This window comes from Nannobrachium achirus, assembly GCF_963921795.1.
Source record: "Nannobrachium achirus genome assembly, chromosome: 19".
Lineage (NCBI taxonomy): Eukaryota > Metazoa > Chordata > Actinopteri > Myctophiformes > Myctophidae > Nannobrachium > Nannobrachium achirus.
The window spans coordinates 33,951,354-33,965,397 of NC_137826.1; the positions used below are offsets into that span (position 1 = coordinate 33,951,354).

The 14,044-nt window shown below is 40.4% G+C and overlaps 1 long non-coding RNA gene across 1 annotated transcript; it reads left to right on the forward strand.

The window, feature by feature from the left end:
- Positions 1-10,639: 10,639 nt before the first annotated feature.
- On the forward strand, positions 10,640-13,497 carry LOC308303914. Its single transcript, XR_013963033.1, has 5 exons — positions 10,640-10,753; positions 11,239-11,296; positions 12,075-12,165; positions 12,490-12,604; positions 12,991-13,497. It is a non-coding gene; the product is annotated as an uncharacterized lncRNA (long non-coding RNA).
- Positions 13,498-14,044: the final 547 nt, after the last annotated feature.

Sequence of the window (14,044 nt, forward strand, 5' to 3'; positions counted from 1 at the left end):
TTCATCATCATCAAGGCTCACGAGCACAAAATAGTAATCCCATAACATTGAGGTGGACGGGGGATCTCATCTTTAATGTCCATTATCTCAAAACTACACTTTAGAAGCGAAGATGGAGGCAGATGCTCGCTTATATAACACATGTATAAATACTCCGACGCAATCCAGCATGGCACCAGTAAACAACGATCGGTTCCGTCGCAGGATGCGATGACGTCAGACCGGAAGTAATCACCTCGTGGCCTTCTGGCCTTCAAAATAAGATAGCGGGAGTGAATGGGGTCTGGGGGGGGCACTCTGGACATTTTAATCCGTTAAAGTGGTTGGCTTTTAATGAGTTAATGAACTTTACCACAACTTTCATGTGAGATTCTTAAAGTGGGAGTCACGTGACCGGCTAATAGTATATTGTGCTGTACTTATTTTCTAATGCCAACATATTTCGCTTCTATTCCAGGATGATGAGGGGGTGAAGTCGATGGCAACGGATTCTGAGTTTGTGTTTAAGGGTCCTGAACAACTTGAAAAGTAATTTGAATTTTAAAATGGCAAAAAATAAAATTGTTTTTTTAACGCAGCTGACTCTGGAAATGCATTTACAGTGTGGATGTTTGAGAGTTGAAGGGAGTGCTTGTGGAAGTTGGGTTAAACTGAAGCTGCACAGCAGTGCAGACATGACTGACTGGCTTTATTCACATAAATGCTTTAATTGATGAGTTAATAGACTCATTAATCGGTGCTTATATGTATAAAGCCTTACAACCAGTCATGTCTACAGCGCTGCTGTTCAAAGTAAATTGTCTTGTGTTTCATAGACTCTAGAGAACATGAGACAATTCCTCATGTACTTAAATGAACAAGCATTGTACATAAAGATGGACTAAATGAAAACTAGCTACTTAAATTATGGGGACACCAGAGTCGACATGAAACAACAGAGACTGCATGAGCAACAAGTTTATTTAGATTTGCATGTAAAAAGTTTGCATATTCTAGACTCATTTGGAATGCTTCATGTTTATCTTGGGAATTTGAGCCAAGTGGACCTGGCTATGGATGACGACTAAGCAAATACGTATTGTCATGTCTACCTCACTGCTGTTCGTTTAACTAATTTCGCTGGCATTGCCGGATCTACAATATGGGCACCTTGGGCACGTGCCCAGGGGCCCTTGGCATCAGGGGGCCCTCCAGGGTGGCACAAAAAAATTATGAAAAATTATTAAAAAAAAAAAAAAAAAAAACGTCTGGGGGAAAAAAGAAAGAAAACCCCCAGTCATTATTGTTATCTAACCCGAATGAAATAAATAAGATGCCCCCAACCCCCTGATTTTGTGTGTTTTATTGTTGAGAATGCTTCTGCGATTGTGTAATACAATGTGCCACTAGCGCTCGGCCGCTCCCTGCCTGGCAGCGCAGTAGAGGTGGGACGTTCGCGAGCGAATCGAGTCTTTTGAACAGCTCTTTAAGTAACCAGTAACTCAAATGAGCCAGTCTTTTGAACGGCTCTTTGAAAGGAACGGATCCCAGAGATCCGGCTCACTTCAAAGAACCATAAATCCCTCCCATCTCTACAACGCACTGATCGAGCGCCCACTGAGCTGTGGGCTGTGTGACGTACAAGGTCTCGCCGCATAATTATGACAACGAGTCCTTTCCTCCGCATATGAAACTGATTTCTGTCTGCGCTCTCTTTAATTGCTGTGTGGAGTCATAGTTAGTTTCGAGGACATAATCCTGGACTTCTCCAAGAAAAAGTCAAGAAAGAAGAACTTATAAGATATGAACCATTCTAAGCTGTGCAATAAGCAGTGTTGTCTTGTTTGCTGTGTGTTTATTGGGGTTCTTTTTTTTTATTATATGCATTGCCATAACATCACATCTCTGCTACAGTAGGCTATAGGCATATGTGACAGGAGCAATTGGTAATGTAGGCCAGTGGTTCTCAACCTTTTCAGGCTGCGATCCCCCAAATAATCATATTTTTTAACTGGGGACCCCCCATCCTGACGAGCACTAAGAGTTGAGGCATTACATTTTGTATAACACGGTTCTATTGTGAGGCGTTGTGAGCATGTAGATCGGCTATTTTCACAATTTCTGCCTCTGATATTTGACAATTTGGCCAGTGTTTTAGAGGTATTAAAGTCCTTAAATTGTCACTTTAGAAATGTGCAAATAGTGGCAGATACCCTCTATCTATACACTTAAACATCATGTTGGTTTGTTTACTGTTGAGTGAGAAAACAATGTTGCACATTAACTTAATCATCTGGGGACACTCCAAATAATTTGGCGACCCCCTGGGGGTCCTGACCCACAGGTTGAGAACCACTGATGTAGGCTACTGTACACTGTGTACACTGTAGCTATAATAGATGTGCCTGGATTATGGCCTTATCATTGTCACTGCTGCCACCTGCATGTGACAAATTTGGACTGTATAGGATTCAGGATCATGGACAGTCAGGGTCTTTTGTTGTGTTTGGCTATGCTACTGACATGAGAGGAAGACAGGGAGACTGACAGCACTTAGGCCAATAGGTTGGTTTCTTAGGGCTTATAGGCTGCTTGTTTGGCTTTTATGTGGTTGTAAGTTGCAACAAAGAAGAGCAAGGAGAACTACTGGGGCAGAGAGAGAGAGAGAGAGAGAGACTGACTGACTGACTGACTATATATATATATGCCTCCCACTGCAGATTTTTTAGTGTGTTACACACTGACTGAACATTGAAAATAGCATTGATTGATTGAAGAGCAGTGACAGAAATTGGTCACTAATGGTATTTTGTCATTTTTGGGGGAAGGATATGGTTTGTTTTGACCATTATTGTAGTACTATAATAGTACATTGTTTTTTATTTTGATTGTCAGTGGCCACACTGCCACTGTTTCTTACCTCGGACTGTTATTGTCTTAAGTGTGTTCACTGGCTGCTGATATCGTTACTTTTTAAAATACTGAAAGCGGTTAGTCTGGACTGGAGCCCTGTAGCGCGTACGCAGAAGGGGGCCCTTGGAGCTTCAGTGCCCAGGGGCCCTCAGAGGTGTTAACCCAGGCCTGGCACAGGTGGCCTATTTGTCACATGACTTTGTTTATATTAAAGACGTGGTGAAATGAAAACGATGTTTTCACACTTTTAGAGCATATCTGTGGTCATAATATGGACATAACTAATAATAGATGCCAAAACTATTTTAAGAAATGCTTTCTTGTGTTTTGTGATATCAAAAGTCCCTAAAAGGACAATCTTAATGACTTACTGTCAATCGAAAACATACTGTGTGATAACATGATAGACATTGTCTTAAATAATAATTATGAATCGTGATTTCATTCACCTGTGATTCCCATAGCTGTATAGTGTATACGTTCCTCCAAACACACCTGATTTTAATTACAGGGCTCAGTTTTGAATCTCATTCAAGATGACATCCAGACCGTGTATTACTAATTTTAAACTTAAACAGTACACTAAAATATATATCTGCGTATCTAACCTTTTCAGTTAAATATAACCAACGTACTAACATAAACATGCTTCCTACTGCCCCAGTGCCCCACTCTTTCTCCCTCGGAATGCGTGCGATGCAGACTACAAACATAGCCTTCTCTGTCAAATGCTTTCCCATAGCCCAAGGGGATGGGACCTTCCTATTGGTTCAGAAACATACAGGCTACTGTTTCAGACTGAAACTTAACATAAAAAAAGCCATCTCACCACGACTTTAAGACTCGACCTACACAGAGCACGAGGGGCATATTCACTATTCTTCTTCTTTCGTGTATCATCGTCCTTGATGATTGGTTGGCGACATTTTATTTCACAAGATTTCTTGTTACTTAGGGGAGGCCATGAGGTGGCTGATATTCACTATTGTTTACTGGCTACTGGCAGTCATCCAGGAATTCAGAGAACCATTGTTACATTCGTAACTATGGTTCCTGAAGGTTTGTGACCTTCCTAAAATAATGGTCTACTAAATCATCTCTTCATGGCACTGGCCACCTCTGGTATAATTGCCTATATCCTTATTGAAAAGATCATGCTGTTCCTACCCCAGTAGTATGGCCTATGTCAAGAGTGTGACCATTTTATATTGCGTAAGTCAAATACAATATGAGGGAACTTTATTTTGTGTAAGTTTTAAGTCAATGTGACTTTGGCAAAAAAGAAAATTGCCTTAATCTTTGTCACTTAACTCCAGAATCCTCAAAGAATCCTCAAACTCATTAGTGTGGTTGTCCTGACTATAGTACTTGTCCAACCTTATTCCTTCCATCTTTCCATCCATCTTTGTAGATAAACTTTATTTTGCCGCGCTACTCCTCCCACAGTTTTGGTGGCACGCAGGTGAACCGTATTCTACCGGCTTCATTTTTCTAAGAGATACGTTATACAGTATATAGTTTAATTTATATTATTTACTTGTGCAATCATTTTCTCCATTGACTTGAATGGGGAAATGTAAAAATGTAACTTTTCCCAAATATGGAGATGATAGATCACAGATCTCTGACGTCATAGACCACATGAGATTGGCACAGTACAGCATGTCCATATAAGGGCATTTCAAGATATGTGCTTAATTTGACATCAGGGATCTCCATATGGGCATAACAGGGACAAGGACGGAATGCTTAGCACCACTCAAATAGGTACAAGGACAGACTATACAGAGATATCCATATATGGTCATGAAAGGGACAAATGGTAATTTTTAAGCCTCGGACAAAGCCACCTTTGCTGGTGAGTAATCATGACAATATATATATATATATATATATATATATATATATATTATTATTTTTTTTATTATTATTATTTTTTTTTTTATGCAACGATTAATTAGAAAGCTGAAAAAAGGGCAGGGTACAAGACTGTGTACAACTGTACATCATTATTTTAAAATTGCGGAAACTACAATCCCAGAATGCATTGCGTACTGTATGACACTTGTTTCCTGAAATATATCCCTTAAATCAGTAAGTTTAGTTATCCAGGCCAGCATATGGCCTGACATGTAGTGATTTTCATCTCTGTGGACGCTCTTATCGTCATCTTTAGCATAGTGCATCATATGTGTAAAAGAATGACACTCGCTCACGGATTTCTGCTGAAGTGCAATAATCCGCCGGGAAGACAGGGGGCAGTAAGCTACTCCCGCAGTAACCTCAAGATACATGAAAGAAGAAGAAGCTAGACCAATCACAGACGTCTATTTCACCAGATGTATAGTTTTAGCAGTATGGGTAATGCAGTTCTTCTGCGATCTTGATTAAAACACGTTTTTACTAAAACTAGAGTGATTGCATACATACTCGGGGGTTCTACAGGAGCATATAGAACCATTTTACAACCACCAGCCTAGTGGTAAGTGTACATTGAATTGCTACAACTTTGTGGCTGATAATGAAAAACCCTATGGTGAAAATGAATGGGATGTTTACTTCCGACACCTCACTGCCATGTTCTATACATTTCCCAGCAGATTCCTCGTGACTCTCGTCAGGGCAACCACACTTTCAATTTCCCAGAATTGCATCTTTCTAGTTTAATCCTCGATATATTTATTATTATATATATATTATATTATTACATAATTGACAGACAGCATTATTTGTACCGTACAGTATGTCAATAGTCACTCATATTATTGTTTTTGTGTGAAATTATGAATAAATATCACATATACAGTAGTCTATAGTACTGTATACCAGTAAGACGTCCTAAAGGGCGTGGTTGCACTGAAACAACAGAGACTGACGCAGTATGTCCAATATAGGCATTCCCAGATGGGCTCAATATTGATGACATCTTGGCCATATACCGGTATGAAGCGTGACGTACATGCATGTTTTTGAAGCGGTGAAAACCGCTTCCTATGAGTGGCTTTGTGTGTATCACGCCCATATATGGTCATTTTAGTCCAGAATGAACAGGCTTTTTCAAAAACAGAATATCCGTTTAATTACCATATATGGTGATCTCAGTCCAGAATGAACAGGGTTTTTCAAAAACACAATGTATGTCACCTCATGTCCATATATGGTCACTCCAGGCCAGAATGAACAGGTTTTTTCTGTCCCGTACGTGCAGAATATCAGTCCAGAATGAATAGGCTTTTTCAAAAAGCAAAATGTGTGTCCCATGTCCATATATGGTCATTTCAGTTCAGAAGGAATAGGCTTTATCTGTCCTGTACGTCCAGAATATGTGTGCGGTGTCCCTCCCGGTCAGATGAATGGATACTTTGAGGATTGGTCAAGCTTCACATGATAATTTGGCAGACAAGAGTAAATACAATGAAAATCTAGCAGAAGTTGAAAAATGTAGTAGGCCACAAAGATAACAGAAACTGAAATAATTATAGAGGGATGCAGTTGACAAACAACTAAGAGACCAGCAAGCAGGATTTTTTTATATATTTTTTTAAAACCTATTATACCGGCTGTCATACCGGCTCTCCAGACAATTCTATACTAAGATTCACCGCTTCACTTCGAACCGAGGTTTGATTTTTTAATAGATGAAGCACTGGATTCATCTGTCCTTTAACTGGCTTACAGGTACACAGGCTTTATTTATCATTCCAGCCATCCTAGGGGAGACATGCTGGAGTTTTAGGAAGGCACAGTATCTGAACACAAAAACAGGAGCAATACTGAACATGACAGTGTGGTGGTAAAGGAGAAGCCAAGCACAAACTCACAGACAGAGACAGGTACAGAATGTTTAGCCTAATCTTGCTATTCCTTCTCCATAGCTTACAGTAGGAAGAGAAAGAAGACAGGAACCGAACACGAACAGGATACAAGAAATGGGTACATTACACAACAGATAAAATAGGTAACTAAACTGATCGACAGAATAAATACAAAAAAGTATATAAAATAGGGCTGTGTTCCACTACATCTATAGCAAAATCTATATGATAAATTCCTGCTATAAAATGTAGAAAATCTTCTGAATCCACATTTCATGGACCACTTTGACATGAAGCCAGAGATAGAACTGGGAAAACTGGTTCCCAGATGGCCACTCTACCTCCTGAGACGCCCACAAGTGATTTTTGTTAGATACCCCTACCGGAGTTGGAACAAAAGTCAACCATGCTGCTACTGCTGCTGCAACTGTTGTTCCTGGAGGTGTACTAGGCATAATTGTTTTGTGTGTTGGTCAGTAACACTTCCGTTACTGGTGGTGTCTATCATGCATTATAAACATACTTACAATGCATTATAGGGCTGCAAGCGAACCTTCGGGGATTCGAACGTTCGTTCGTTACGTTGGCAATCGAAGTTCGAAATTAATGGGTTCAGGTTTTTTTCTTTTTTTTTTCTTCTTTTTTTTACACGAAAAATAATTATCAGAATGTGATAGGCCTATTCAGAATATCACAGTAGTAGAGATAGCCAAATACGAAATAAGTTAGGCCTACCGGTAAACACTAACAGTTAATGGTGACCGTTATAGTAGTTATAAAATGCACCAGAACAGCTTGGAGCGATCAAGGACCGTGCTTCGCTCCAATTCCGCTCCTGTTTGGGGCCGCGAACCACGCTGTGTGAACCTCGCTGACACACGCTTGATGACAGTAGAGTGAGAGCAGCCGAGCTGGGCAGAGACAGACGTGTGTGTGCTCTGAACAGCGAACACCCATCCATGCACTTCTCCTAAGCATGAGCAAAGATGGATTTTATTGCAAACCCCTAAAGGATCTATAATGCGATTTCTGGGGTTGTTAGACTTGTTACATCGAGACCAGTTCAGCCCGAACGCGACGCGCTCCGACGCTGTCACCAAGTCTAATCATCATCCGTGCAACTCCGCCATACATTGAGCCTGTTGGTCAACAAACTGCGCAACATTTTCTCCGATTGGGTTGGATTTTCCAAGTGTTAGCCTACGTGTTAATGCGGCCACGCATCCACGCGTTTTCAATGGATAAAACAGCGCATTTAAAACATTTCCTACACTGTTTTAGCTGGTTAAAGGTACAGTACGTTCGATGGTTCGATTGTCCGAACGTTCGGTTTTTATTCAATTGAACGAACCATCTAAGGTTCGATGGTTCGTTCGGAAAATCCCCCCGAAGTTCGAATCCCTAAAACAGGGCTAGATTACAGCCCTAATGCATTACAATCTGCTTATAACACTACATAATTATAGTTAACTAGACCAGTACCCGTTGGGCAGAATAGTCACCATTGATGTCTAGTTGTGCAATACCCGTTGTATCCGTCTGTCTGTCTGTCTGTCTGTCTGTCTGTCTGTCTGTCTGTCTGTCTGTGTCCCTTTCATGCCCATACATTATATTATTGCCCATATGGTGTTTCGTGTGCTCATACATTATATGGAGAAGATCTCTTATTCTGTCTGGCTCTCTTTTATGCCCATATATGGTGTTCCGTGTCCAATCAGAGACCAGCCTTTTTGGCAACGTCATCATTAACAGCCAATGAGCGACAAGCATTCCTGGTGTTGCCAGTGGTGATGTCACTGGCATTGCAAGTGGTGAGCGCACCTTATGGCGCACTCTGCTGGCCTACATACATGGCCTACTTATGCACAAGGCGCAAGTTGGCACCTTGACAGAGTGCAGTTCTAGTTGTATAATGTATTATAATCACTGTCATAATGCATTATATTGGACAAGTAGATTTAAGTGATGACATTCCTGAAGGTGTAGGCATAAACCTTTTTTGTTGTTTTTATATAGTTAATGCAATTTCCTTACTGAAAGCACCGAATAACCACTTACAGTGACTTAATAACACAATAATGTATTATAAGAGTGATTATTAATGCAGTATAAAATTATCATGTATGTAAGTAAAACTTTGAACTCTTTTACTTGTAACAGACTTTTACTTGTAACAGAGAACATAATCACTGGTATTGCTTTACTTACTATAAGTTGGAAAGAAAATCACAGCCAGTGTGCTTTTCCCTTAAAGGGGCCCCACCATGAATTTCACATTTTCATTTCTTTCTTGTTTTTTGGTCTTCCCAGTGTCTCTTCCAGCCCCCTCCCTCCCCCCCCCCCCCCCCCCCCCCCAAAAAAAAAAAAAAAAAAAACATTCCTACTGCTTTATTACAGACTCCATACTTCCTAATGCAGCCATTAATGACTCTTATGCAGTTTTATTACTGACTCTCTACTGCCTTATGCCCCCTCGAGTGACTTTTAATAATTTGGCCAAAGTCAGGTTTACAATTGTTAGTCAAAACACAAATTGTCCTAAGTCATTTAATCCTCTTCTTATGTTACATAACCGACAGCCATTGTTATTTGTAACTATGGATTATTATAGGCAGGGGAGAGACTCCTACATATTATGTTCGGTTCAAATGTGAAGCAGCCTGTTATAGCACCACCATATGGCCATGGGGTGGAGGTTCTACCTTGGCCTGAGTGAGTGAGTGTGCGTGTTATGCCGACCGGCCGAGCAGTGTCCGAGATTAGCCACGCACAGACAGACAGACAGAATCACCAAGGCTAAATCGTAATCCCCGGCCCCCCAGCCATTCCGGCTTGGTGGAGATAATCAAGTGTAAATTCATACAAATGAAATGTATAATAAAGGAATTTACTTTACATACACACAGAAAAATAATGGTTCTTAAATGGTTCTTTAAAAGGCTATATGGTTCTTTGAAGAACCATCGCCTACTAAAGAACCATTTTATTTAGCAAATGGTTCTTCAGATTCCTCATATGGTTCTTTGGGATTTAAAAGGTTCTTAGGCCTTTATGGAGGTTACAGTATGTATTTTGCAAATGTAAATTATAACCTACATATTAAAACAATTACAATTGCAGATGCAGAGATGGAAAGATTTATAAAAAACAATATCCTATATTAAAATTGTTTTAAAGGAGGACCTTTTAGCCAGCCGGCAGGCTTATCTCTGATGTCACTGACTCAGCCATAACCATGGAACTACACCCAAATATGAAGTGTATCTAACCTAAATGTGTTGTCATGGCATCAGGTGCAAACAAATCAGTCTGCTCCATATAGCCTATATGGGTACAAAAGGTAGCATGCCCATATATGGATATATACTGATGACATCAGGGATATAAAAGGGACTGACACATACAGAGATCTCCATATATGGGCATATCAGTTGGCAACATAAGTGTGAGCATGCCCAAACCATATTATGTGGGGCACAGCAGTGGCGGTCATTTTGCTGTCATAAAGATTTCTGAAAATATGCATATAAATTATTATAAACCTGGAACCAAGACATCCAGTCCTGGTAAATCATGACCATAAAACATCTTATTCTGTCAAAACATATTTGAAAAACACCAAAAATGTTTATTTATTAAATATGTAGGCTAATATAATTGTATATCATATAACATAATTTTTCAAATAGGCCTTGAATCATGACTAAACTAGGTGACTGAAACCTGTTGTCCCTTTGGGCATGGAATTACATTCTCTCTCTCTCTCTCTCTCTCTCTCTCTCTCTCTCTCTCTCTCTCTCTCCCCCCCCGCGCGCACCACGCACGCACGCACGCACGCACGCACGCACACACACACACACACACACACACACACACACACACACACACACAACACGCGGGCCATTATGTCGGCCCCGCCCACTTTTTCCTCCTCTCAGGATAGAGAATGAAATAAATGCTGCGTCACATCTCCGTTGAAACTGGAGTTTTATTTAGCTAAGTTTGTCACCTCCATTCTTCAACATTTCCTTCATTCTGGAAGTAAGGTAAGGTTTTTTCGACTTTGAACATGTTTTAGTTGACGTTAGAATGTTCCACTGCCATCATAACGAGCAGTAGTTAGTTACATGTGTTCTTTAGTTGACGTTAGAATGTTCCACTGCCATCATAACGAGCAGTAGTTAGTTACATGTGTTCTTTAGTTGACGTTAGAATGTTCCACTGCCATCATAACGAGCAGTAGTTAGTTACATGTGTTTGTTGTGACAGCCTGGAGCCAGGGCAGAGGGAAGAGACAACATAACTGTTGGTTAGCTGTTAGCTGCAGCTGCTAATTCAATTGACTGTTAGCTGAAAGCTAAGAAGGCATGTAGTTGAACATTTGATGTAAACTAGCTTAAAAGTCAAGTTTAGTAAAGTTGTTGAAGGCATTTTGAGTGATGTGTGGTCTGTGTTATTTAAATGACAGGTCAATGTGTTTAAAAAGAGGGGGAAATTGACTCAGTTGAGCTCTGTATTTCTCTGTATCCAGAACGTGTGAAGGGATTTGCTGGCAGCAAATGAAGACAAGATGGCTGTGAGAAAGCAAAGTAAGTTATCCTGTGGAATGTGTGTGTGTGTGTGTGTGTGTGTGTGTGTGTGTGTGTGTGTGTGTGTGTGTGTGTGTGTGTGTGTGTGTGTGTGTGTGTGTGTGTGTGTGTGTGACAATTGCATGTGTGCAATGACACATCCACACAAGATAATGGCACAAAATAATTAAATGTCAGTAATATGGAAAATTCTGTGTTTTTAGATTATAATTTATTTAGGCCTATGTTTTATATCAATGGTGAAATCGATGTTTGACAAGTATTGGACTAATGTTAAATATAAACATTTTGTTGACCCTACTGTACATTAAACTTCACCACTTTTCAACCTATCTTCATTTAATTGGTCCTCACTAATGTTCATGATAAAATAGCAAAATTCATTGAACTCCGTCTACCAGTGACATCATCGATGGGGAATCAAAACAAATAGAAACTAGGCTTTCTATTCTTGAAAAGTTGCAATGTTATAATGGAAGCCATTGTTTTCACTATAATAAAAATATATAAAAATAAAAAAAAGAATCTTCCAAACGATGTCATTGGTAGATGGATTTCTGAACTGCCCACAGCCCTCCTATGAGACAGAGTAGAGACACAATTGCGAGCATTAATGAAGATGGGTTGAGAAGTGGGTCATCATCATCAAAAGTGGTAATTAAGGTTTATGCAGTATAAGATGACTTAAATGGTAACAGTATATACAATTCTGAAGTCAATTTAATTTACATTTTAAAAGAATGAATGCAGCATTTTTTCTTTTTTAAATCATTTCAAGAGTAGCTGCCGCTGCCAGGAAGGGTTCTGAGGTCAGCACTGTAAGCTGGGACAGGCCACCGCCATCAGCATGTGTCTGCTGCTATTCTATGGTAAGTGGAGGAAGGGGTCACTGTGTCCGCACTGAAATTACTCAGTATTGCAAATGTAACCAAACTAGAGGTTCTGCTAGTATCTAGTAACTAGTCGCAAAGGCCCTCACATTCAGTAGGCTACGCTATCGACTATATATAGCTCTGAACACAGCACCACCAGTTCTTCAGTAAAAGATTAAAGCCAGGTACTTGGAAATAACCTCATCTTTGATTTTGAACTGCTGTTATTCTGGTTTATCCCCAGCATCATGCAGGCATCATCCTTTTGCACATACTGTCTTTTACCCACAATAATTGTGTGTGTGCATGTGTGTGTTGCAGCAGTATTGGTAGCAGTGACCGTATGGAACCAGAAAGGCAGTCGTCCCTGCTGAGCACGAGAGCTGGGAGGATATCAGACAAAACAACCTCGACTACAACGTTCTGTTTACAAAAGGTATTGGCATAAAAGTAAAAATATCAGAATCATATAAAGTATTTGTATCATGACATTGGATGTTGGATATGGGACACAGACCCCAAAAGGGCTGAGAAACTGCACTAGATGCATTGAAATCAGATTGGAGCAATCTGTTTCCTCAATTGTAATTCTAAGTGTAAACACTAACAGGATAATAAATGCACTAATTGTGCATGCACACATACATCTTTTTGGCCCCAGAAAGAGAAAGTGAACATTTAGAACAGTAAAAGACTAGGAGGTGCTGTTATTCCTATCGTCTATCATCCACACAAACCTACCGCTAACCATTTTCCATTTTGTATGAAAAGGATAGACTTAACTATCTTCAATGTGACTAACTGAACCTCCCCCTTCTTCAGAACGCGTACGACAGTGTCCCCTGTGCTCCAGCCTGTCCCAGTCGTCCACTCATCAAGTCCTCCCATGGCTCCTAGGAGGATGTGCACCCGGCTGGCTTCTCCTGCAGCAGCTTGGGTGCCCTGTACCACAGCATTCCCCACCACCATCACCATACGGCAAACAGCAGCTGCACTAGTTGTGACGCTGCTTACGACGCCAACGAAACTGGCCACGGCACGAGCGGGGACGTAAACGATGCCGGCTACGTGGATCTCGCCCAGGCAGGACGGCAGTCCCACGTCGACTTCAAGAGCTATGTAGCGCGCACTGCTTCAGCAGTGTTGGGATTGGAAATCTCATCAAAGATGATGCACAACCAACAGTCAGTGACTTGTCCCTTCAAGAACTTCCAGTGAACTTGCAGGCTCATTTTAAGAACTTGGAGGTACCCATTGCTGTTGATGAGAAGCTCTGGAAGAGTAAACACATTGTTTTGAACTCTGTCAAGTATGCGGCTGGAGCCTGTATGAGGTGGACTTGCTTTGTATTCTTCTTTTTTACTTGCACAGCACTTAAGAGATTTAAATGTTTTGAAACTGTTGTACTGATGTTGAATTTTGATTAAATGATGATTTGATTAAATTCAAAGACTTATAACTAATCTCGTGTTCATCTTTTCCTACAAATCTGATATATTTTAAAGTGTAGTGAAACATTTATTACCCTAAGAACCACTTTTTTAGCTGAAAAAAAAAATCTTTTTAGCTGAAGAACCATTTTTTAGCTGAAGAACCATTATAAAGTTCATTTTCCAAAAGGTTCTTCAGAGAACCTTTTTTTGAAATGGTTCTTTGAGGAACCAGAAATGGTTCCTCAAAGAACCATTTTTTTAATGGTTCTTTGAAGCACCTTTAACTCTCCCAACGCTTTGAACGTTCACGTTCGCCCGATTTCGCAAAATCTCCGCCAATACGGCGCTCGTTCGGTTCGTTCGTCTGATGACTGTAAGCTGATGAGGGGTCGCGCGGCCGTCTACTGTAAACACATTTTCCGCGGTGATGGTGTAAAAAATCC